Source organism: Solanum dulcamara, chromosome 5 (assembly GCF_947179165.1).
Source record: "Solanum dulcamara chromosome 5, daSolDulc1.2, whole genome shotgun sequence".
NCBI lineage: Eukaryota > Viridiplantae > Streptophyta > Magnoliopsida > Solanales > Solanaceae > Solanum > Solanum dulcamara.
In genome coordinates, this window is record NC_077241.1 from 29,787,810 (window position 1) to 29,813,657 (window position 25,848).

The 25,848-nt window shown below is 39.7% G+C and overlaps 1 pseudogene; it reads right to left on the reverse strand.

Annotated features, from left to right (window-relative positions):
* Positions 1-6,115: 6,115 nt before the first annotated feature.
* Positions 6,116-6,235, reverse strand: LOC129890971 (5S ribosomal RNA; annotated as a pseudogene).
* Positions 6,236-25,848: the final 19,613 nt, after the last annotated feature.

Below are 25,848 nucleotides of genomic sequence, written 5' to 3' on the forward strand. Positions count from 1 at the left end.
ATGAATCAGCTCATTTCTTTTCAAACAAAACCACCTATGCAGCTGGAACTAGGTGAAGTTATAGGATAAGAAAGTAATAAGGTTCTGTGAGGTTTCCCCAGCTAATATCTCAGATAGAGGGACTTTAATTATGATTAACGTCTAGAGATCAGTCCAAGAAGAGGTCAGGAGCACCGACAGGACTTCGTACTGCATTTTCCATGGGCTGCTGAATAGGCTGAGCATACTATCAACTGCTAGAAAATATATTGCGAGCTTATGAGGATGGCTTTAAGTTAAGCTAGGGCTACCATCCACCACTTATTGAGTTTACCTACGAGAAGGGCTCTTATTCTGATATTTAGATGACCCCCCTACAAGATGTTGTAAGGCAGAGTATATGAGTCCCCCTGTTGGGGAAAAGACTAAGCCGGTAGGCCGAACAAGATTAAGTAAACTATTGACTAACAACCCAAAGTCGGCAGAAATGGTATACAGATAATCGACATCGATAAACAGAGTGCAAATTGATGATTGGATGTTCATAATGGAGTCACCCAAAAAAGGGAACTTAACCCAAAATATATTAGACTGTATCAAGTTACTCATAAGATGGGCAACGTGGCAAGTAATTTGAGCATACCACCTCACTTGGAAACTATAATCCCAGTCCATCAGATAAGAATGCTTCGCAAAGGTACTGACGAGCCACGCAGGGTATATTCCATAGATAAGGTCCAGGAGATGGAATCCTATGAGGAAAAACCTATCGCCATCTTAGATTTGTAAACTGGAAGATTGTAGACTAAAGATGTGCCTTCCAGCAAGATATGATAAAAAAACCAAAACTAGAAAGAGGATGATCGGGGAACTGAAGAGAACATGAAATACAAGTATCCGCACCTGTAACTGATATTTACATGTAACCCCGACTCTTGAAACACGTATATGAAGTACTTGTAGGGAAGTATGTGTTAAGAAGATCGCAAAGAATCTCCCTACGATTTGTATAAGGTACTAAGAGGAGTTTTGTCTAACACTCATGGACGAATGTTCTAAAGGGGGGAAGGATGTTACACCCCACCCTTTTTAAACTCATAATATCTCATAAGTTCCTTGGACATTATCACATGAGCCGGATATGCTACGACACTATCAAACAACTCTAAGCAAAATGAGAATGTGATGCCTCATAGTAGGGAAGGTTGTAAATAGGGTTATGAGAAGTCGGAAGAAGTTGGAGGCCAAGTAAGGAGTCGTGGGACTCGACTTACCTATGTAAGTTACTAACTTAGAAGTCCTACACACTTAAGATACTTGAGTACCATCGATTTTAAGTAGAAAGTATTACACGGGTTCTTAAAATAAGACGAGATAACGAACCCACGAGGAAGAGAAAAAGACGACATGTGGCAGCCTAGGAAGGCGACACGTGGCAGCACCTCAAGCAAGTAGGTGGCCTAATAAGTGCTAGACACGTGTCACCCTATGGGGCTGACACATGTCACCTCCAAATCCACCCTATATATGTATGTTAAGTGACTAAGGAATTCATTCCTTATCTTAAAACTTAGCCAAAAGCTGAAAAAGCTTGAGAGCAAAGGAACATAGCTACGGATGGCTCTTTTTCAAGGTAAGTTCCAATTTTCCTTCGTGAATTAATTATCTATGGTGTTCATCAACACGTGGTGGTGTAATTATGTATCTTACGATGTCTACAGAATTAATTCTTCAGCTGGGAACTTGAGAGAAAGTTGAAAGAACAAAGAGGGAAAACGTTAAAAACTAGTTAACAAACCCGTTTTTGGAGGGGTTAATTGTTAGTAATATTGGTATAACGTCTTGTGTATATCTTCGTTTTGGGTGATTAAATATGTTTTGGAAATTTATTTCATAAGTCTATAACTTTCATTTATACTTTAAAATCCAATTTTGATTTTAGCTTCTCGAAAAAGGGTGATGAAGTATAGAGGAGGTACTGCCCAGATTTCGGTTTTTGAAATCTCACACGGATTGCCGTTGGTGTTTTGGGCATATCATTTTGTACAAAATTGATGTAGGGTTTATTCAAAATTGTATGCTACCCTAAGATACATGTATATAACTTTCATGAAGGAAGTAAATCTTGTTTCCCTCCATTACCCCTTCGAAACAAAGCGACAAGGTAAAACAGTAAGCTGTCCAAAATTCACGTTTTGATAGTTTTAAGTGAGTTGTTGCTGCAGGGGTGTAATGTATTGTTGCAGGGCCTAAATGCATTCTAAAAGGGATGTGTATGCTTCTGGTTGCAGCCACACGACCCCTCATTGCTATAATGAAAGGCGTTACAAAATAAAGGCTAGATGCCCTATTGGGATATCGTATTATTGAATAAGTCGTTCGGAGTTTATGTTGTATATTGTTGGTGTGGATTACTTAAACATATGCTGCAGGTTGTTGTTGTTGGTTGGTTGTAGGTCTTAGGGACCTAATTGAAAATTTTGATAGGGCACATTATAGGGGAGGTGCTGCCCAATTTTCGTTAATGCCTTAATAAACTAAAGAACTAGTCGTGGAAACTACTAAGGAAATAGATTCCATTAATACTAAGGTTTAACCTAAGATGTTGGAAAGCTAAGAGTAATTGATATTCGTATTACTTTCATATTGAATAGGTTCAGAGGAAAACGAGACGAGCAGGATAAAGAGTAACTCCCAAGAGGTATGTGAAGCTTCTCTTGGTATGTTTTTGGTATAGGTATGTAAAGCCTATCTTTTCTTTTTTGGCATGTCTTAGATGAAAGCAGGATATGATATGAGCTTTGGGGGTTAATTCCATTCCCAGGTTCTGAATATGACTTCAGGACCCTCACTCACTTTTGAATATTAAACTTTAAAGTAGTAAGCTGCTATCCTCGAGTCTTCTATATGACTGTATAACAATTGATTCGACTAAACTCTTGTTTGTAAGAAAAAAAGGCTCTGAGATAATCAATGCTTGAACTGCTATAAGATATTTCACATTGGCATACGTCTAAGATTTCTAAAAACTCTTTTTTATATAGTCCTTAGTGACAGTTAGAGAGTATACGTCAGATACTTTTTGCCCTGATCCCCAGGTGATGGTTCACTTGATGACTTCATTGAGTCTCAGATAATGATTTAAACAGTGTTTTGTTTCTCACTACTCTAATCGGGTATACTGTAACCCTTCTTTCACCGAGTCCCGGGTTGGGTCCGTTACTGTGCACACTTCACTGCATTGTCCATCGAGCCCTTCACTAGAGGGTCAGGTATGTATGTATATATATATGATGATGATGTGTTGTAATAAAGTGATGATAGCGCGGGGCCTGAAACTGATACTACAGATATGATTCACCAGATCCCTGAAAGGGCCGGCTATATTGTATAATTTGAGCATGCATACTTTTATGACTCACAGAGTACAGGTACAAGTTTCCAATTTTGATAGTTTATCCCCTGTTTCTCTACTTCAGATATGCTTCCAGTTGTATTATGTTATATTTTACATACTCAGTACATATGTCATACTGACCCCATTTCTTCGGGGGGCTGCGTTTCATGCCCGCAAGTATAGGTAGGGGTTTTGGGAGTCCGTCAGCTTAGGATTCCTCTTAGCTCAGCTGGAAGGGGATCCATTATAGTGGAGCCTAGTTTTGGCACAAGCCACTAATGTATATAATCATTTTATTTATTCAAGGGTACGGCGGGGGCCCTATCTTGCCATATGTTGTCATTATTATTTTTTGACGTCTGCAGACATATATATGTGGGTTGTGTATGCCATTTTGATTCAGCTGGGTCTACCTGATATATGATATATGTGATTATGTTATGGCAGCCTTGTCGGCTTGTGTGCCCTGTCATGTTGTGATACAAATGAAAAGGGCTGTAGGTGTATGAAAATATTATCGCCCGGTAGGGCTCTGTTAGATGATATTGTCTTATTTACGATTCAATGTGACCACAGCTAATAGATATGTATACGGGGGGTCTAGGTCGGACCCCAGTCGTGGCCTACGGGGTTTGGTAGGGATAGAAGTGGTATTAGAGCAGTTCATCCTCGGAGTGTCTGCAGACTGTGTCTAGTAGAGTCTTGTTTATCGATGTGTTGCGCGCCATATCTATAAACAGGAAGCTACAAGACATTTAGGGTGTTACCTTTCTTCTACATATAAGATCGTGCTTTAGATCCGAGTCATAGGAAAATTCCTTATACTAACCTTGGATCTTTATAGAAGGACGACATCAACCGAAGGAAGTAATTGACGATATGGAAAGTTACGAAGCATGCAGGTAAGTAAAGTAAAGCCACAGAAGATATCTGTTTGGTAAGGTATTGAACTAATATAGAAATGTAAAGTTTAAACCTGAAAGAAAGGAAAACAGGAAATTCCACAAATGCAGTTAGAAGTTGGACATACGAGGTAAGTCCAGTATCTTTATATTATTATTAATATTGAAAGCCCTGTGTGGCTGCGGTGTAAGATGATATTAAAAGCCTTGTGCGGCTGTGATGGGATATGAATATATATATGTGTTGGACCTGTGAGGCGTTGTTGGTATTTTCTGCGTGTAGGTTATGGGATAGCAAGAAGTGTAGAGGAAACTATACCGAAGTTTTTCCAGAACAGGGAAAAGGAAATGAAACATAGATTTTTGAGATGTTTGAGAAGTTGATACCAAGTACCCCTACTATGTTCAACTAAAGCTGTAAGAGGTACCCTTCAGGTCGTCTATAAGGGGCACCCTTTTCACTTGAAGAATTTTGTTTCGAAGGAACAAAAGCTTATTTAAGTAGTAAAGTTCAGACTACGGTATTTCCATCCATATTTGCACCGTAGGAATATAAATAGAGGGCTCAGGGTGAATGATAAGATGTCCCGCGAATGAGTTTCACTCTTTTTGGAAAAAAAATACCAAGCCCTTAACTCCTATTGTAAATTAGATGAGTTGTTCATAACTCGAACATAAACTCGGAATGAGACCAGGAGGGTCAAGTATTAAAATGAGTACTGTGATGTTTCAGAGATTTTGGGTTCTTTTAACAATGGTTGAAAAATGATTTATGATAACAGTTTATAGTTCTCCACCGACTAATTGGGGAAAGAACTTCTAATAGAAGTACCTCAAAGAGATGTCAGGAACTGAATAAGAATACGAACTAAAAGAGGGATATCAATATGTAAGTATGAATTATACAGTGTGATACAATTATAGAGGGATAAAGTAGGACCACTAGTTAGGCGCACCTGGTTTACATTGATTAAGTTAAAAGCCTGTGTTGAGCACGTAGTAAGAGTATGGAGCTTAAGATATAAATAAATGACGCGTGTACACAATGTTGCCCCAAAAATAGTGGAACCCTTACGGGATGAGGACGACAAACCTAAGGAATAAATGGCACAACTTCCATTCATCCCAAGAAACAAAGGATACAGGTTGGGACAAAGCCACTACTTCAAGAAAACCTAGAATAGTTATCGTCAGAATACTAGTACTGCCTAATTGAAATTGGAACGACTACAAGTACAAACAGAGGAAAGTACGAGTACCCTCTGAAGGGGGGAAGTTAATGAGAAAATGGCAAAAGTAAGGTGAAGGCAATCGATATGGAAATATATTTGAGATGGGCGTCTAAACTTCGATAAGATATCTTGCCGAACTAAGTTAGAAAGGTCCGGAAGCTACCAATAATTGGATGGAAGCCAGAATGCTACATAAAGCAGCAATAAGAAGTTCTGACGAGACCCTGAACAACATAACACTAGAAGGTGGCTGCGTATAAAAACAAAAGAGTGTAACCATGAAAGGATATCAATCAACTTAAGAGACATTACAAAGGATAATGACAGCATGCTAGACCAAAAGCCAAAATGTTAGTTATAGAGTTAGTCGCAAATGATGTTGCAATAGATAAATAATCAAAGAAAAAGAAATAGAAACCCTCCTGTGGTAGAAAATGAGGAGAACACAAAGTGAATGAAGGATTGTGGAGCTAAAGGTCTATGCCGATACTGGAAGCAAGATAATAGGTGAAAGGACAGGGCAAAACATAAAGACTCGTGAGACACCGTTGAGGTAAATCTAGAGCTAAGTCGAGTGCCCCAAACATTATGGCAAGGATTACAATGAAATGCGACATGGAGACTTCCTAGGAAGGTCACCCATCCTAATATTACTCTCGCCCCAGCATGCTTAACTTCAAAATTTTGATGGAACTTAATGCATTAATGCTGGTGTGATCGCACGACATGGAGGAATCTTAACTAGCGACGGAGATACGATATGAGATTATGTACCCAGAGTACTATAAGATACGTTAAGGCAATTATAACAAGGGCTTAAGCAAAACAAGAAGGATTAGCTAATTGCTAACTGACGACGTACTCAAATGCCACAGCTCTTCAACATAGAACCAGTTAATGAGAGGAAAACCGCAGAATGACTATATGGGCCAGTGGGTGAGGGAATTTTGACACCACTTAGTAGCCAACTCTGAGGGCGAAAAAGCAGAACCCAAAAGGTAAGGGTACCGGATGATATAATTTATGAATGATAGGAAGCAGTGCCCAAGGTCAAAAATTTCACAATATGACCAGGACTACAAGACTCACTTCGCACTCCAGCGCTAGATGAATCTGGAGGGAATGTTACTTGTAGATTAACAATATTAGTCCCTGCCTCTTCGATAAAAGGTTATCTACTCCACCGAGAAAGTGTAAAATTGTAGAGTAAAAGAGTGGTAGGACCTTACGGAGTCCCTATAGCTATTATTCCAAGCAAAGAAGCCCAAGTTATAATTAACTACCGAGAGATACAAAGATAGGTTAAGCCAAACTATCGAGATAGAATTGGTACTTTGGGTGACATAATACATGGCCACGATTGGGCAAAATATCTCCCCAACATCGCATGTAGGATAAGGGAGAAAAAGATAAGGTAAAACATGAAGACTAGCAGGATAATGCTAGGATACTTCTTGTACCCTCTCGTCATTTTGTAAGGGAGAAAATGACTCAGGGTAATATGTCTAGAGGGTTACAAGTGGGGTAAGGAAAGTGGTGAAAGAGTTTAAATGAAACTGGCAGAACTAACTAGTTACTACAGGATGACGAACTTATATGCCAAAATTCCTTCGCAATTATACCATATCATGTTAGACAAAGCACAGAATGACTACGAGAGCCATTATATGAGGGGACTACAACATTATTTGGTAGCCAACCCTAAGGATTGGGGAAAAAAAGGACAGAAGGACCCAAAAGATCGAATGTATGTTAAAGTTCTGAAAAGAGTCGAGAAGGACTATACGAGGCTAACGAATCAGCTCATTTCCTTTCAAACAAAACCACCTATGCAGCTGGAACTAGGTGAAGTTATAGGACAAGAAAGTAATAAGGTTCCATGAGGTTTCCTCAACTAATATCTCAAATAAAGGGACTTCAATTATGATTAACGTCTAGAGATCAGTCCAAGAAGAGGTCGAGAGCACCGAAAGGCCTTTGTACCACATTTTCAATGGGCTGATGAATAGGCTGAGCATACTATCAACTGCTAGAAAATATATTGCGAGCTTATGAGGATGGCTTTAAGTTAAGCTAGGTCTACCATCCACCACTTATTGAGTTTACCTACGAGAAGGGCTCTCATTCCGGTATTTAGATGACCCCCCTACAAGATGTTGTAAGGCAGAGTATATGAGTCCCCCTGTTGGGGAAAAGACTAAGCCGGTAGGCCGAACAGGATTAAGTAAACTATTGACTAACAACCCAGAGTCGGCACAAATGGTATACAGATAATCAACATCGATATACAGAGTGCAAATTGATGATTGGATGTTCATAATGGAGTCACCCAAAAAAGGGAACTTAACCCAAAATATATTAGACTGTATCAAGTTACTCATAAGATGGGAAACGTGGTGGGTAAGTTGAGCTTACCACCTCACTTGGAAACTATAAGCCAAGTCCATCAAATAAGAATGCTTCACAAAGGTAGTGATGAGCCACGCAGGGTATATTCCATAGATAAGGTCCAGGAGATAGAATCCTATGAGGCAAAACCTATTGCCATATTAGATCGGCAAACTGGAAGATTGTAGTTAAGACGTGCCTTCTAGCAAGATATGATAGAAAAAACAAAACTAGAAAGAGGATGATCGGGGAACTGAAGAGAACATAAAATACAAGTATCCGCACCTGTAACCGATATTTATAGGTAACCCCGACTCCTGAAACATGTATATGAAGTACTTGTAGGGAAGTATGTGTTAAGAAGATCGCAAAGAATCTCCCTACGATTTGTATAAGGTACTAAGAGGAGTTTTGTTTAACATTCGGGGATGAATGTTCTAAAGGGGGGAAGGATGTTACACCCCACCATTTTTAAACTCGGAATGTCTCATAAGTTCCTTGGACATTATCATGTGAGCCGGATATGCTACGACACTATAAAACAACTCCAAGGAAAGGAGAATGTGATACCCCATAGTAGGGAAGGTTGGAAATAGGATTATGAGAAGTCAGAAGAAGTTGGAGGCCAAGTAAGGAGTCGTGGGACTCGACTTACCTACGTAAGTTACTAACTTAGAAGTCCTACACACTTAAGATACTTGCGTACCATCGAGCTTAAGTAGCAAGTATTACACGGGTTCTTAAAATAAAATGAGATTACGAACCCACGAAGAAGAGAAAAAGATGACACATGGCAGCCTAGGAAGGCAACACGTGGCAGCACCTCAAGCAAGCAGGTGACCCACCTGCTTGGGGTCAAGTAGGTGACCCACCTGCTTAGGGGAGATGGACCCCACTGCCACGTGGCAGCACCCTATTGACAGCATGCATACGTGGCCCAATAAGTGCTAGACACATGTCACCCTATGGGGCTAACACATGTCACTCCAAAGCCACCCTATATATGTATGTTAAGTGACTAAGGAATTCATTCCTTATCTTAAAACTTAGTCAAAAACTGAAAAAGCTTGAGAGCAAAGGAACATAGCTACGGATGGCTCCTTTTCAAGGTAAGTTCTAATTTTCCTCCGTAAATTAATTATCTACGGTGTTCATCAACATGTAGAGGTGTATATATGTATCTTACGATGTCTACGGAATTAATTCTTCAGCTGGGAACTTGAGAGAAAGTTGAAATAACAAAGAGGGAAAACGTTAACAACTAGTTAACAAACCTATTTTTGGAGGGGACAGTAGTTAGTAATATTGGTATAACTTCTTTTTTATAGATTAGTTTTGGGTGATTAAATATGTTTTCGAAAGGTATTTCATAGGTATATAACTTTCATTTAGACCTTAAAATCCAGTTTTTCTTTTAGATTCTCCAAAAAGGGTGATGAAGCGTAGAGGAGGTACTGCCCAGATTTCGGTTTTAGAAATCTTACACCTATTGTTGTTGGTGTTTTGGGCATATCTTTTTGTAAAAATTTGATGTAGGGATGATTTGAAATTTTATGCGACCCTAAAACATATGTATATAACTTTCATGAAGGACGTAAATCCTATTTCCCTCCATTACCCCTTCGAAACAAAGCGATAAGGTAAAATAGTAAGTTGTCCAGAATTCACGTTTTGATAGTTTTGAGTGAGTTGTTGCTTCAGGGGTGTAATGTATTGTTACAGGGACCAAATGCATTCTAAAAAGGGTGTTGATGTTTCTGGTTGCATCCACATGACCCCTTATGTTGTATAATGAAAGGCGTTATAGAATAAAGACTAGACGCCCTATTTTGATATCGTCTTTTTGAATGAGTCATTTGGAGTTTATGTTGTATATTGTTGGTGTGGATTACTTAAGCATATGCTACAGGTTATTGTTGTTGGTTGGTTGTAGGTCTTAGGGACCTAATTGGAAATTTGGATAGAGCACATTATAGGGGAGGTGCTGCCCAATTTTTATTAACACCTTAACAAACTAAAGAACTAGTCGAGGAAACGACTAAGGAAATAGATTCCATTTATACTAAGGTGCAACCTAAGATGCTGGAAAGCTAAGAGTAGTTGATATTCGTATTACTTTCATATTGAATAGGTTCATAGGACGACGGGACGAGCAGGATAAAGAGTAACTCCCAAGAGGTATGTGAAGCTTCTCTTGGTATGTTTTGGGTATAGGTATGTAAAGCCTATCTTTTCTCTTTTGGCATGTCTTAGATGTAAGCAGGATATGATATGAGCTTTGGGGGTAATTCTATTTCCAGGTTCTGAATATGACATCAGGACCCTCACTCACTTTTGAATATTAAACTTTAAAGTAGTAAGCTACTATCCTCGAGTCTTCTATATGACTGTATAACAATTGATTCGACTAAACTCTTGTTTGTAAAAAAGAAAGGCTCTGAGATAATCAATGGTCGGACTGCTATAAGATATCTCACATTGGCATACGTCTAAGATTTATAAAAACTCCTTTTTACATAGTCCTTAGTGACAGATAGAGAGTATACGTCAGATACTTTCTGCCCTGATCCCCAAGTGATGGTTCACTTGATGACTTCATTAAGTCTCAGATAATGATTTAAACAGTGTTTTGTTTCTCACTACTCTAATCGGGTATACTGTAACCCTTCTTTCACCGAGTCCCGGGTTGGGTCCGTTACTGTGCACACTTCACTGCATTGTCCACCGAGCCCTTCACTAGAGGGTCAGGTATGTATGTATATATATATGATGATGATGTGTTGTAATAGGGTGATGATAGCGCAGGGCCTGATACTGATACTACATATATGATTCACCGGATCCCTGAAAGGGCTGGCTATATTTTATAATTTGAGCATGCATGCTTTTATGACTAATAGAGTATAGGTACAGGTTTCTAATTCTGATAGTTTATCCCCTGTTTCTCTACTTCAGATATGCTTCAAGTTGTATTATGTTATGTTTTACATACTCAGTACATATGTCGTACTGAACCCCTTTCTTTGGGGGCTGCGTTTCATGCCTGCAGGTATAGGTATGGGTTTTGGGAGACCATCAGCTTAGGATTCTACTTAACTCAGCTGGAAGAGGCTCCATTGTATTGGAGCCTAGTTTTGGCACTAGCCACTGATGTATATCATTTTATTTATTCAAGGGTACGACAGGGGCTCTATCCCACCATATGTTATTATTATTTTTAGAGGTCTGTAGACATGTATATGTTGGTTGTGTATGTCAGTTTGATTCAGCTGGTTCTACCTGATATATGATATATGTGATTATGTTATGGTAGCCTGTCGTCTTGCGTGCCCTATCATTTTGTGATACAAATAAAAAAGGCTATACGTTTATGAAAATGTTATCGCCCGATAGGGCTCTGTTACATGATATTATCTTATTTATGATTCAATGTGACCACAGCTAATAGATATGTATACGGGGGGTCCAGCTCGGACCCCAGTCGCGGCCTACGGGGTTAGGTCGTGACAATAGGCTCTTAAAGTAAGATGAGATTACGAACCCATAAAAAGAAAGCAAATAGGTGACAAGTAGGTGACGCACCTACTTGGACAAAGTAGGTGACTCACCTACTTGGGGTGGACCCCACATTGCCACGTGGCAGCCATGGATTGGAAGCATGGATTAGGTGGCACCCTAGGGGGATACCATGTGTCACCCCTAGGGTATGCCTCATGTAACACCCTAAGGAAGGCTATATATACTTAGTCTTATGACTAAGACTTCATTTTCCATCTTTTTTACACTCAGAAAAAAGATGAGAAATATTGAGGAGGAGGGAAAGGAGCTATGGCATCCATGGTTTTGAGGTGAGCTTCCTAATTTTTCTCCGTGAATTAATTATCTAAGATATTCCTCGATCATGTAGAGGTGTATATATGAACCTTATGATGACTAAGGAGTCATTTCTTCAGTTGTACACTTGGAAGAATTGGTGAGAAACTTGAGAGAAAGAAGAGAGGAGAGCTACGGCCTAGGGGCTACCAAGGTAAGCCTCTGAGCTTCGCTCCATAAATTAATTATCTAAGGTATCCTACAATTAATTGAGGGTGTTAATAATGTAAATTTTCTGTTTGTAGCATCATCAAAAGGGTAACAAAGAGTCCGCTAAGTTTCTGCGCGATTAAGTAACATCCGAGGCGAGTTTTGGCGAGTTCTAGCAAGGTAAGGTTCCTCCTTTCAAATTAAAGTTAATGATGTTGTTACAGGGCAGATTAAATTTTTTAAATGAGGTTGGAAGTAGGAAAAATGCATAAGTATGCTGGACATTGTAAGTGAATGAAATTGAAGTCGTTCTAGTCGAGTTATAGTTGTTAAGGTTGCATAGTAGTGTTGTGATTGTGGAATTGTATTTGAAGATGGTTTTATGTTGTGTTTCAGGGATGGAATATGGGTCAAAATAGGTGTGGCTACTTCTGGTTGCAGCCACCTAACCCTCTGTTCTGCGCAGTTAAAGATTTTACGAATTAACGATTGAAAACCTTATTTTTATATCATGGTTTTGGACGAGTTGTTTGGGACTTATTTTGTGTAGTGTTGAAGTGGTATAATTGTGTATTGGCTATTGTTTGTGGTTGTTGGTTGGTTGTACTAATTGAAGTTTTAATTGGGAGTTTGGATAGGGCGAGTTATAAAGGAGATGTTGCCCGAATTCCGTTAACATCTAACTAACTAATAGACTAGTCGAGAGTAGTCGAAAAAGGCAAATAAGAAATTGGTTCCTATGGGTAATTGGTGGTAGAATTACAAACTGGAAAGTCGAAGGTCACTAAACTTAGTATTACTTTCGTGCTAAATAGGTTAAAGGAGTAACGAAGCAAGCTTGGATGCGAGTAATCCATAATAGGTATGTAAAGCTTATCTCTTCCTTTCTTTTGGCATGTCTTCAAGTTAAGTAATGAATGATATGAGCTTGAAGGTAAATCTACTCATAAATGCCAAGTGTAAATCACAGTCATTATTTACTCCTTGATGAAAGCACTCTTACAGTAATTGAACTAGGGCTTCTCAAGCCTTGCATACATTAGGAAGTGATGAGTATGTAAAGCTATCCTTCCTTTCACTTGGCGTGTATTAGTCTTAAGTATGATGTGCATATGAAATGTGGGGACAAATCTACTCATGAAGCTCCGAATATGATTCACAACTCCTACCTACTTCTTAAAGTGAGAGTTTCTATGCTAATTGAGTTAGTGTCTCTCACTGTCTCCTAGATGATGAAACATAGAGGGTATGTAAGACATAACTCTTCTTTTCTCTTGGCATGTCTTAGCCATAAGTGGATGGTATATGCAATGCAGGTATAATTCCATTCATATAACCCCGAGTACGGTTCTTAAATCTTATTCACTTCTTGATATTAGAACTTCTGCGATAGTTGAGTTACTGTCTTGTAAGCCTTTTACGTGATGAAATGTAGTACACGTGAAGCTTATCCCTTCCCTCTCTTGAAATAGTTTAATGTAAGTGGAATGATGTATGATATGAGTTAGAGGTAATTCTATTTGTAGGTTGCGGGCATAACTCATGACTTGTACTCACCTTTGAATTATAAGGGTCTTAAAGTAGTTGAACTACGACCCTCGTGTTACACCCCGCACTCTTGAGCTCGGAGCGTCTTCTTAAGTTCCTTAGACACTATCAGGTGAGCCGGATAAGCTACGACACTATCAAACAACTCTAAGGAAAGAAGATTGTGATACCTCGCGAGAAGGGAGGTCGGAGATAGAGTCATAAGAATCCGGAAAGAGTTGGAGGCTAAGAAATGAGTCGTAGGACTCGATTTACCTACATAAGCCACTAAGTTAAGAGTCTTATACACTTAAGGATATATCAAGCTTACGTAGTGCGGATTACATGGGCTCTTAAAGTAAGACGAGATTACGAACCCGCGAGGAAGGGAAAAAGACGACCCGTGGCAGCCAATGGAGGAGCGACACATGGCAGCACCTCAAGCAAGCAGGTGATGCACCTACTTAGGGTCAAGTAGGTGATGCAGCTGCTTGGGGGAGGTGGACCCCGCTGCCACGTGGCAGCCCCTAATTGGCAGCATGACACGGTGGCCAATCATGGCTTGACACGTGTCATCCTTAGGGGCTGACACGTGTCACCCCTTGGGACCACCTATATTAGTTGATATGTATCCAAAAATCTTCAGTTCAGTCACAAATTTCCAGAAGCAACGTGAGAAAAGAAAACCCTAAGAGCTAAGGAGAAAATTGCGACGGCTTGGGAGAAAAATAAGGTAAGTCCCGATTTCGTTCCGTAAATTAATTATATAGCGTATACCAAGATGATATGGAAGTATTAGTAGTATAAAATTAGAGTTTGGTGCAGCAAAAAACGGACAGCAAGCTGCCACGACGTTACAGCACGCTGAAAAAAAGTTCCGAGGCGCGATTTTGGCGAGTTCTAGCCAATTTCGGGAAAGGTAAGTTCTTCCCCTCTAATTTGAAGTTTATGATGTTAAATTAGGGTGTATTACACACCTTAGGGGCTGCTGGAAGTTGGGTAAAAGGGTTGAAAGGTTTAGCGTTCGAAATTAACGAATTTAGAATCGCTATAGGTAAGTTGTTGTCGAAATAAGGTGTTGTGCGCGTGGGGGCTGCTGCTGGTTGTGTTGTGGCGTTTTGCAGGGTCTAAAAGTTATCAAAATGAGGTTTGGGAGCTGCTGGTTGCATACACATGACCCTCCGCTTTGCAATTAAAGAATTCGCGAAAGAAAGATTAAAAACTCTAGTTTTGGTATCTTAGTTTCGAGTGAATTGTTGGGGGTTTATATTGTGTAATTTTGGTCGTAAAATGTATATGTATGGGCTGCTGGTTGCATTGTTGGTTGGATGCAGGTTCTAAGGACATGGTTGGGAATTCGGATAGGGCACATTATAGGGGAGGTGCTGTCCAATTTTCGTCGACGCCTTAGCGAATAACAGAACTAGTCGAGGAAACGACTAAGGAAATATACTCCATTAATACTAAGGTGTAACCTAAGATGCTGGAAAGTTAAGAAGGGTTGATACTCATATTTCTTTTATGTTACTTAGGTTTAAAGGACGATGAGACTTACGGGATAAAAAGTAACCTGTAACAGGTATGTAAAGCTATTCTTTCTTTTGGCATGTTTTGGAACAAGTATGTAAAGCTATTCCTTCTTTTGGCATGTTTTGGTATAAGTATGTAAAGTTATTTTTTCTTTTGGCATGTTTTGACATATGTATGTAAGGCTTATACTTTCTTTTAGCATTTCTCTGACATAAGTATATAAAGCTAATATTCCTTTTCGGCATGGATTTTAAGAAACAAGTATATAACTTTCATATGATTTTAAAGAAGTTCCTATTCGTAAAGCCGCTAGAATGGACAACTTCTCGACTTCCAAAAGATATTTTGTTATGCCTTGATATGTGTATATGATTCCCAAAAGTTCTATTTTGATATAACCAATAGTAACTTTCAAAAGGTACTTGATATGATCCTTGTCTGGGTTTTGAATGATAGCTTATTTTGATTATTCCATCGAGTCTCAAATATGATTTAAATTGCATTTGGTTTCTCACTACTCCACTCGTGGATGCCTCAATGCTTCTTTCACCGAGCCCGGGCCAGGTTTTGTTATCGTGCATACTTCTCTACATTATTCGCTGTGCCCCGACGTGAGGGGGCAGGTACGACCTGTACATGGGTTTGATTTGTGGAGTTATGATGTTCCATGTACACCTATGATATGATATGATCTGATATGATCATCTAATATGATATGATCTGTTATGGAGATATTCCCTACTCTGGAGTTATGATGTGTTGTGGCGCCAGTGACGGGGCGGCGACCACATTTTGTATTTGTTCACCGAGTCCCATAATGGGACCGGATATGGCATATGGTTCTCTGCATACACTATCTGTGGTTATGAAAAGCATTTTTGTATTCTGGATAGTTTGCTCATTTTTGCACCTTCTGTTTTGGTAATGGCTTTACTAGTTACAGTCCATGCTTTATATACTCAGTACATATATCGTACTGACCCCCCGTTCTCTGGGGGGATGCATTTCATGCCCACAGGTACATATGTTCATTTTGGAAGTCCGCTTGCTTAGGGTTTCCACTCAGCGATGTTGGGAGCGCTCCACTATTCCAGAGCCTAACTTTTGATGCTGGTCATTTGATATGTATATATTTATTTGTCCAGGGGTACGGTGGGGACCCTGTCCCGCCATATGTTGTTGTTACCATTCTTAAAGGTCTGTAGACATATGTTTTTGTGGGTTATTTTTAAGTTTGTTTCAGTTGTGCTCATCCGACGTATTGCAAATGTTTTCGTGGTATGGCAGCCTCGTCGGCTCGCATGCCCTTTCCTGTCATGATACAGGTAAATGAGGCTACAGGTTTATGAAAAAAAAGTTTTTGACCCATTGGGGTTTGTGTATGGTATCACATCACACACGGTTCAACTTAAGGGTAACTGATATATACACATAAGGGGGTCTAGGTCGAACCCCAGTCGCGGCCCACGGGGTTGGGTCGTGACAGAAGTGGTATCAGAGCAGTTCGTCCTTGGAGTGTCTACAGACCGTGTCTAGTAGAGTCTTGTTTATCAGTGTGTTGTGCACCACATCTATAGACAAGAGGCTACAGGACATTTAGGATGTTACCTTTCTTTCATATCTACGATCGTGCGATTGAGCCGAGTCATAGGGAATGAAATTCCTCACATTAACTTGTGATTTCAGCAGAAGGACAACATCAATATAAAAAGGTTACTGACGATATTGGAAGTTACATAGCACGCAGGTAAGCAAGGCACGAATGATAGATGCCAGGTAAGGTATTGAATTATTGTTGATATGTAAAGTTGAATATTGAAAGGAAAAGTGGACGGAAAGTCTAAACAGGTGCAGTTCGAGTTGGACATACGAGGTAAGTCCATCAGTTATACTATTGTTAATTATGGGCACCCTGTGAGGCTACGATATGATGTGATATGATACCTATATATGTATCTTTATGCGTATTACCCCTGTGAGGCATTGTTGGCATTTTCTGCGTGCAGGTGTTGAGATAGTAAGAAATACAGAGGAAACTTTGCCCAAATTTTCATAGAAATAAAAAGAGAATGAGCTGCAGGGCTATAGTATGTCTTGAAATGTGGTTCTCGCAACAATGATGAGATTTGACTAAACAAGTATGGCTGACCTCGAGAAATGAGTTAATTGCTGAATTAATGGCAATAGAAACTAGGAGATCGATATTAATATAGTAGAATGAAGTTGGAAAGGAGCTATAAGCCAAGGAAGATGACTTATAGAAGACTGATAGATTGGGATAAAATGATATGGTGAGGATTCTCCTAAATTGATACATAGGGATAAACTATGACAAGTTATGGTTGAAGGGGGTAACGGTATGACTAAGACAAGAGTACAAGGGATAAAGAATTGTGATGGATATGAAGTGTTAAGAAGACAGCTACAAATTGAAACTATAGTATGATGAAAAAGTAATAAGATAAGGCCCCTACTACCACGAAATTGATATGGTTTTAAGCAGGATTAGAAATAAGCCTTAAAGCACACGACAAAGATGCAAGCTCAGGAGGCGTAAAGAAGTAGGGTGTACACGTTACTCCACTCTAATGATTAGTGGTATCCACTGGAATAAAGTTAGTATAATGACGAAGCTCAAAACATGAGTCATTAAAGTATAAGTACACTCGAGTAGGGAATGTGCACCAATTATGAGCCCTCGCTAATTACTGATTGGGATGAATGGAATGTGGCTTTGAGTGCACTACTACATTACGGATACTACTCGAGTATCAATCATTAGATGAGATTCGATTCGAGATATTCCAAATATTACATCACCCTACGATTGTGCTAGGGTTTCCTAGAAAGGCAACCTAACGTGGGGATGATTTAACAGAAGATGTAGATATGGTGCAGCCCATTAAATATGTTGGAATAGAATCATTCACGTGTAAATAGCTGAAGGTATACGGAGAATGACATAGGTACACCCTAAAAAGGGGGAAGTGGACAAAAGAAGTACAAGCGTAAAAGAAAATCAACGGATGCTATCGCATGTAAATGGGGACGCTTAAATGTCAAACGAGACCCCGTAAGGGATTGAGGAACCTAGATGAATCTTAGTATGACATTTTTCCCTTTGATTAAAGGACAGGCCCAGATGTGATCCACTAAATTATTGATATAGTAAATCTTATTCCGGGACAAGGTATCGATTAGCAGCCTAAAGTCGGCAAGAAGGGGATACATTGATCCTTCGCAGGGCATTTTTAGAATAGATAAAGCCGCCTATGAGTGGGACCTACCATCCAATTTGAAACAATACATTTAGTTTTCACAGATCCATGCTCCGCAAGAATGTGAACGACGCTCCCATAATATTTCTCGCGGAGGAGGTCCACGTAACAGGAAGTTATCCTATGAGGGGCAACCTATCTCTATCCGGGATCAGCAGATTAAACGGGTTGCGAACTAAGGACATAGCTTCCGTCAAGGTACTATGGCGGAATAAGAATCGTGAAGACATAAACTGGGAGGTTGAAAAGGACATGAAACACAAGTGTCCGTACCTATTCCTGATGTCTACAGATAGCCCCAGTCTTGGAACTCGTATATTAATTACTTGGATGAAAATGTATACCATTCCAGTAGAAAGGCATCTCCCTATGATCCGTATAAAGTCTTAAGGAAAGTTTTATTCAACATTCGGGGACGAATGTTCTAAAGGGGGGAAGGATGTTACACCCCGCACTCTTGAGCTCGGAGCGTCTTCTTAAGTTCCTTAGACACTATCAGGTGAGCCGGATAAGCTACAACACTATCAAACAACTCTAAGGAAAGAAGATTGTGATACCTCCCGAGAAGGGAGGTCGGAGATAGAGTCATAAGAATCCGGAAAGAGTTGAAGGCTAAGAAATGAGTCGTAGGACTCGATTTACCTACGTAAGCCACTAAGTTAAGAGTCTTATACACTTAAGGATATATCAAGCTTACATAGTGCAGATTACATGGGCTCTTAAAGTAAGACGAGATTACGAACCCGCGAGGAAGGGAAAAAGACGACGCGTGGCAGCCAATGGAGGAGCGACACGTGGCAGCACCTCAAGAAAGCAGGTGATGCTCCTACTTAGGGTCAAGTAGGTGATGCAGCTGCTTGGGGGAGGTGGACCCCGCTGCCACGTGGCAGCCCCTAATTGGCATCATGACAGGGTGGCCAATCATGGCTTGACACGTGTCATCCTTAGGGGATGACACGTGTCACACCTTGGGACCACCTATATTAGTTTATATGTATCCAAAAATATTCATTTCAGTCACAAATTTCCAGCAGCAACGTGAGAAAAGAAAACCCTAAGAGCTAAGGAGAAAATTGCGACGGCTTGGGAGAAAAATAAGGTAAGTCCCAATTTCTTTCCGTAAATTAATTATATAGCGTATATCAATATGATATGGAAGTATTATTAGTATAAAATTAGAGTTTGTTGCAGCAAAAAACGGACAGCAAGCTGCCACGACGTTACAGCACGCTGAAAAAAAGTTCCGAGGCGCAATTTTTGCGAGTTCTAGCCAATTTCGGGAAAGGTAAGTTCTTCCCCTCTAATTTGAAGTTTATGATGTTAAATTAGGGTGTATTACACACCTTAGGGGCTGATGGAAGTTGGGTAAAAGGGTTTAAAGGTTTAGCGTTCGAAATTAACGAATTTAGAATCGCTATAGTTAAGTTGTTGTCGAAATAAGGTGTTGTGCGCGTGGGGGCTGCTGCTGGTTGTGTTGTGGCATGTTGCAGGGTCTAAAAGTTATCAAAATTAGGTTTGGGAGCTGCTGTTTGCATACACATGACCCTCCGCTTTGCAATTAAAGAATTCGCGAAAGAAAGATTAAAAACTCTAGTTTTGGTATCTTAGTTTCGAGTGAATTGTTGGGGGTTTATATTGTGTAATTTTGGTCGTAAAATGTATATGTATGGGCTGCTGGTTGCATTGTTGGTTGGATGCAGGTTCTAAGGACATGGTTGGGAATTCGGATAGGGCACATTATAGGGGAGGTGCTGTCCAATTTTCGTCGACGCCTTAGCGAATAACAGAACTAGTTGAGGAAACGACTAAGGAAATATACTCCATTAATACTAAGGTGTAACCTAAGATATTGGAAAGTTAAGAAGGGTTGATACTCATATTTCTTTTATGTTACTTAGGTTTAAAGGACGATGAGACGAACGGGATAAAAAGTAACCTGTAACAGGTATGTAAAGCTATTCTTTCTTTTGGCATGTTTTGGAACAAGTATGTAAAGCTATTCCTTCTTTTGGCATGTTTTGGTATAAGTATGTAAAGTTATTCTTTCTTTTGGCATGTTTTTGCATACATATTTAAGGCTTATACTTTCTTTTAGCATTTCTCTGACATAAGTATATAAAGCTAATATTCCTTTTCGACATGGATTTTAAGAAACAAGTATATAACTTTCATATGATTTTAAAGAAGTTCCTATTCGTAAAGCCGCTAGAATGGCCAACTTCTCGACTTTCAAAAGATATTTTGTTATGCCTTGATATGTGTATATGATTCCCAAAAGTTTTATTTTGATATAACCCATAGTAACTTTCAAAAGGTACTTGATATGATCCTTGTCTGGGTTTTGAATGATAGCTTATTTTGATTATTCCATCGAGTCTCAAATATGATTTAAATTGCATTTGGTTTCTCACTACTCCACTCATGGATGCCTCAATGCTTCTTTCACCGAGCCCGGTCCAGGTTTTGTTATCGTGCATACTTCTCTACATTATTCGCTGTGCCCCGACGTGAGGGGGCAGGTACGACCTGTACATGGGTTTGATTTGTGGAGTTATGATGTTCCATGTACACCTATGATATGATATGATCTGATATGATCATCTAATATGATATGATCTGTTATGGAGATATTCCCTACTCTGGAGTTATGATGTGTTGTGGCGCCAGTGACGGGGCGGCGACCACATTTTGTATTTGTTCACCGAGTCCCATAATGGGACCGGATATGGCATATGGTTCTCTGCATACACTATCTGTGGTTATGAAAAGCATTTTTTTATTCTGGATAGTTTGCTCATTTTTGCACCTTCTATTTTGGTAATGGCTTTACTAGTTACAGTACATGCTTTATATACTCAGTATATATATAGTACTGACCCCCCGTTCTCTGGGGGGATGCGTTTCATGCCCGCAGGTACATATGTTCATTTTGGAAGTCCGCTTGCTTAGGGTTTCCACTCAGCGATGCTGGGAGCGCTCCACTATTCCGGAGCCTAACTTTTGATGCTGGTCATTTGATATGTATATATTTATTTGTCCAGGGGTACGGCGGGGGCCCTGTCCCGCCATATGTTGCTGTTACCATTTTTAGAGGTCTGTAGACATATGTGTATGTGGGTTATTTGTAAATTTGTTTCAGTTGTGCTCATCCGACGTATTGCAAATGTTTTTGTGGTATGGCAGCCTCGTCGGCTCGCATGCCGTTTCCTGTAATGATACAGGTGAATGAGGCTACTGGTTTATGAAAAAAAGTTTTTGACCTATTGGGGTTTGTGTATGGTATCACATCACACACGGTTCAACTTAAGGGTAACTGATATATACGCATAAGGAGGTCCAGGTCGGACCCCAGTCGCGGCCCATGGGGTTGGGTCGTGACACCTCGAGCCTTCTACATAATGAAAAATGATTGGATGTGTAAGCTCCTAGACCTAGAGGTTTTTTTATATACTTTATGATAATATGTTGAGGGATGTTTGATATGTTACCAAGTTTTATGTGCACTATATGCATTATAAGATATATGGATTGGGCCGAACATTCCTCGGCATATTTTGCTATATAGGGATTGGGTCGTACGTTCCATGGTATGTTATGTTATATACGGATCAGGCCATTGTACCTCAGCATTATTACATGATATACAGAGCAGGCCGTCATACATCAGCATTATTATACGATATATGGATCGGGCCATCGTTCCTTGGCATGTACTTGCTATATACATGGATCGGGTTGTACATTCCACAGTGATAATGGTACATATGTGCTAATGATGACAAAATGATGTATTTGTTACACTGAATCCCCGAATGGGCTGGATACATTACGTGATGATAGTATGTATGCCTTTATTTTAGAAGATGCAAGTACGATAGATGGCTAAATGTTATACTTGCCCCCTGCATCCCTATTCCAGTTGTTGTCTCAGTTATGATATTTTATGCTTTATATACTCAATACATGTATCGTACTGACTCTCTTTCTTAGGGGGGGCTGCATTTCATGCCTGCAGGTACAGGTGTTCATTTTTGAGATCCGCCAGCTTAGGATATCTGCTCAGCTATATTGGAAGTGCTCCACTGTTTTGGATCCTAGCCTTGGGTACTAGTCCTGTGCTTGTTCATTTAGGGGTACGGCGGGGGCCCTATCCCACCATAGGTTGTTGTTACTATTATTAGAGGTCTGTAGTCACGTGTATATGGGTTAAGTGTAAGTTGTCTCAATTATGCCTATACGACGTGTTATAAATGTGTTTATATTATGGCAGCTTTGTCGGCTCGTGTGCCCTTTCATTATATAGTACGAATGAAAGAGGCTACATGTATATAAAAAAAAGGTTTTGACCCATTGGGGTTTTTTGGGTGTAGTATCACATTATGCATAGTTCAATTTGGCTATATTTGATAGTTACGTATACGGGGGTCTAGGTCAGACCCCAATCGCGGCCTACAGGGTTGGGTTGTGACACAACTGAACACATATACACACAATCCAAATATATGTCTACAAACTTCTAAGAGTGTCAACGGTATCATATGGCGGGACAGGGCCCCCGCCGTACCCTTGAATAAATGGATATATACATTAGAATATCAATACCAAAAATCTAGGCTCTGACACAACGGAGATCTTCCCAAAATCGCTGAATGGAAATCCTAAATTGGCGGATCCCCAAAATGCGTGTTTGTACCTGCGGGCATGAAATACAGCCCCTCAAAAAGAGGGGGTCAGTATGAAATACGTACTGAGTATATAAAGCATATAATACCAATAGGAGATTATAGCTAAAAAAGGATGCAGGAGAGAAGTATGACAATTAAGAAATCACTATACCTGCATCTTATGAAATAAAGTCATGTATATCATCATCAAAAATCATACGCGGCCCGTTATGGGGCTCGGTGTTACAAATATATCATTATATCATTATATGCATATATATACCGTACCTGGCCCTTTATTGAGGGACTCGGTGAAGATGTAGTTGTCATGACCCAAGCCTATAGCCTAGACGTGACATGGCAAATGAGGAACCCCAAAGTACCTCAAACAAGCCTCTTAACATTCTTTTAGCCTTTCATAGGTAATGACGATAAATGAACAAGAGGAAATCATAATAGTAAATCTTCAACTTACATATGTCCAACAATACCTCTAACTTTTAGATTTAATGGGGCTAAGGTAAGTCATTAGCTCACCCTCAATCTTAATAGAAATAAATACCATAGTAAGTGTCTAAAGATCTCAATATATCATAAGCTAGAAAGATAAAGGAGTATTATTTCTGGAACATGGGAACTCACCAAAAGTAGTCTTCAAATGAGATCTCAACTAGCCATGTGGAGGAGAACGAGAAGAAGAACTAGTCTCTACATGGTGATATCATGTAGGCAAAATAGTATGTGTTAGTACTGTTATGCCCCACACTTTTGAACCTTGACACGTGTCCCTAATTGTCTTGAAAGTATCCATGAGGCCCTTACTGTCCACACATACCAAACAACTCTAAGGAAAGAAGATTGTGATACCTCGCGAGAAGGAAGGTTGGAAATAGAGTCATAAGAATCCGGAAAGAATTGGAGGCTAAGAAATGAGTCATAGGACTCGATTTACCTACGTAAGACACAAATTTAAGAGTCTTATACACTTAAGTTTCTTAAGGATATATCAAGCTTACGTAGTGCGGATTACATCGGCTCTTAAGAAAGGACAAGTTTACGAACCCATGGGGGAGAGGAGAAGGCGACACGTGGCAGCAAAAGGAAGTGCCATGTGGCAGCCTAGGGAAGTGCCACGTGGAAGCAGGTGACCCACCTACTTGGGGGTAGGCCCCACCAAGGACACATGGCAGCCTTGGAAGATAAGGGTGGATCTGTGGCCCAATAAGGGCTTGACACGTGTCACCCTTAAGGGCTGACATGTTTCACTTCCTAAGGAACCATATAGATATGTGTTAATGACTCTTAAGTCATTTGGAGTCCAAAAAAATCAGCCAAACATAGAGAACAAACAGCTATATGGTTCAATTTTTGGCAGCGAAGAAGTAACACAAACAGCCCATTCAATTTTAGCGCGTTTGGAGGAGTTTTGAGTTGCGCTTTGACAATTTTGACTAAGTTCGGATAAGGTAAGGTTTCTCCTTTAAATTTGGAATTTATGGTATTGTTATGGAGTGTATTATACATCCTGTGTGTGTCTGGAAACGTGAAAACAGTATAGAAATGCTTGGCGTTGAAGACAATCCAAATTGTAGTCGTTATAGTCGAATTGTGGTCGAAGTAAGGCGTTGTTCTTGTGAGTTGCTGCTGCAGGGGTGTAATGTATTGTTGTAGGGCCTAAATTAATTCTAAAATGGGTGTGTATGAAGCTGGTTATATCCACATGACCCCTCATTTCGTATAGTTAAAGGCGTTACAAAATAAAGGCTAGACGCCCTATTGTGATATCATATTTTTGAATAAGTCGTTTGGAGTTTATGTTGTATATTGTTGGTGTGAATTGCTGCAGGTTGTTTTTGTTGGTTTGCTGTAGGTCTTAGGTACCTAATTGGAAATTTGGATAGGGCACATTATAGGGGAGGTGCTGCCCAATTTTCGTCGACGCCTTAGCGAATAACAGAACTAGTCGGAGAAACAACTAAGGAAATAGATTCCATTAATACTAAGGTGTAACCTAGGGTGATGGAAAGTAAAAGGGGTTGATATTCATATTACTTTCATGTTGAATAGGTTCAAAGGACGGCGAGGCAAACAGGATAAGTAATAATTCAGACAAGGTATGTAAAGCTAACGTTTCCTTTTTTTGGCATGTTTTGGCATAAGTATGTAAAGCCTATGTTTTCTTTCTTTTGGGAATGTCTTAGACTTAAGTGACAAATGATATGTGTATGAAGCTTGGGGTAACTCTATTCATGAGCTCTGAACATGATTCATAATTCATGTTCACTGTTGAATGTTAAGACTCTTAAAGTAGTTAAGCTTTCATTCCTCAAGTCTTGTATATGCTGAAAAGCAGTGTATGTAAAGTTATTCTTCCTCTCTTTTGGCATGACTTAGATGTAAGTATTGTGTATATGAAGTTTGAAGTTATTCCACTCTTAAAACGCTGAGGGTAAGTTAAGACTCTTGTTCACTTTCTACTGATTAGAACTCTTGTAACAAGTTGAGTCATTACTTTTCAAGTCTTCCATGTGATAGGAAGTGGTGCATGTAAAGCTTGTCTTTTCCTGCTTCTAGAAAGACTAGAATAAAGGTTCTATAGGACATGGATTTGGATATAGCCCCATTTATAGATTCGGGATGTAACTCATGACTTGCACCCACTTTTGAATGACAAGGGCCTTGAAGTAGTTGAACTACGACCCTTGAGCCTCCTATAGGTTGAATAGTGTTGGGATGTGTAAGCTCCGATACCTAAGGGCTCTTGAACATGCTTTATGATGATATCTAAGGGATGTTTGATATGTTACAGAGTTTTGTGTGCACGTATATGCATTATGATATATATATGGATCGGGCCGAACGTACCTCGGCACATTGTGATATATAAGGATCGAGTGGTACATTCCACGATAGATTATACATTATACG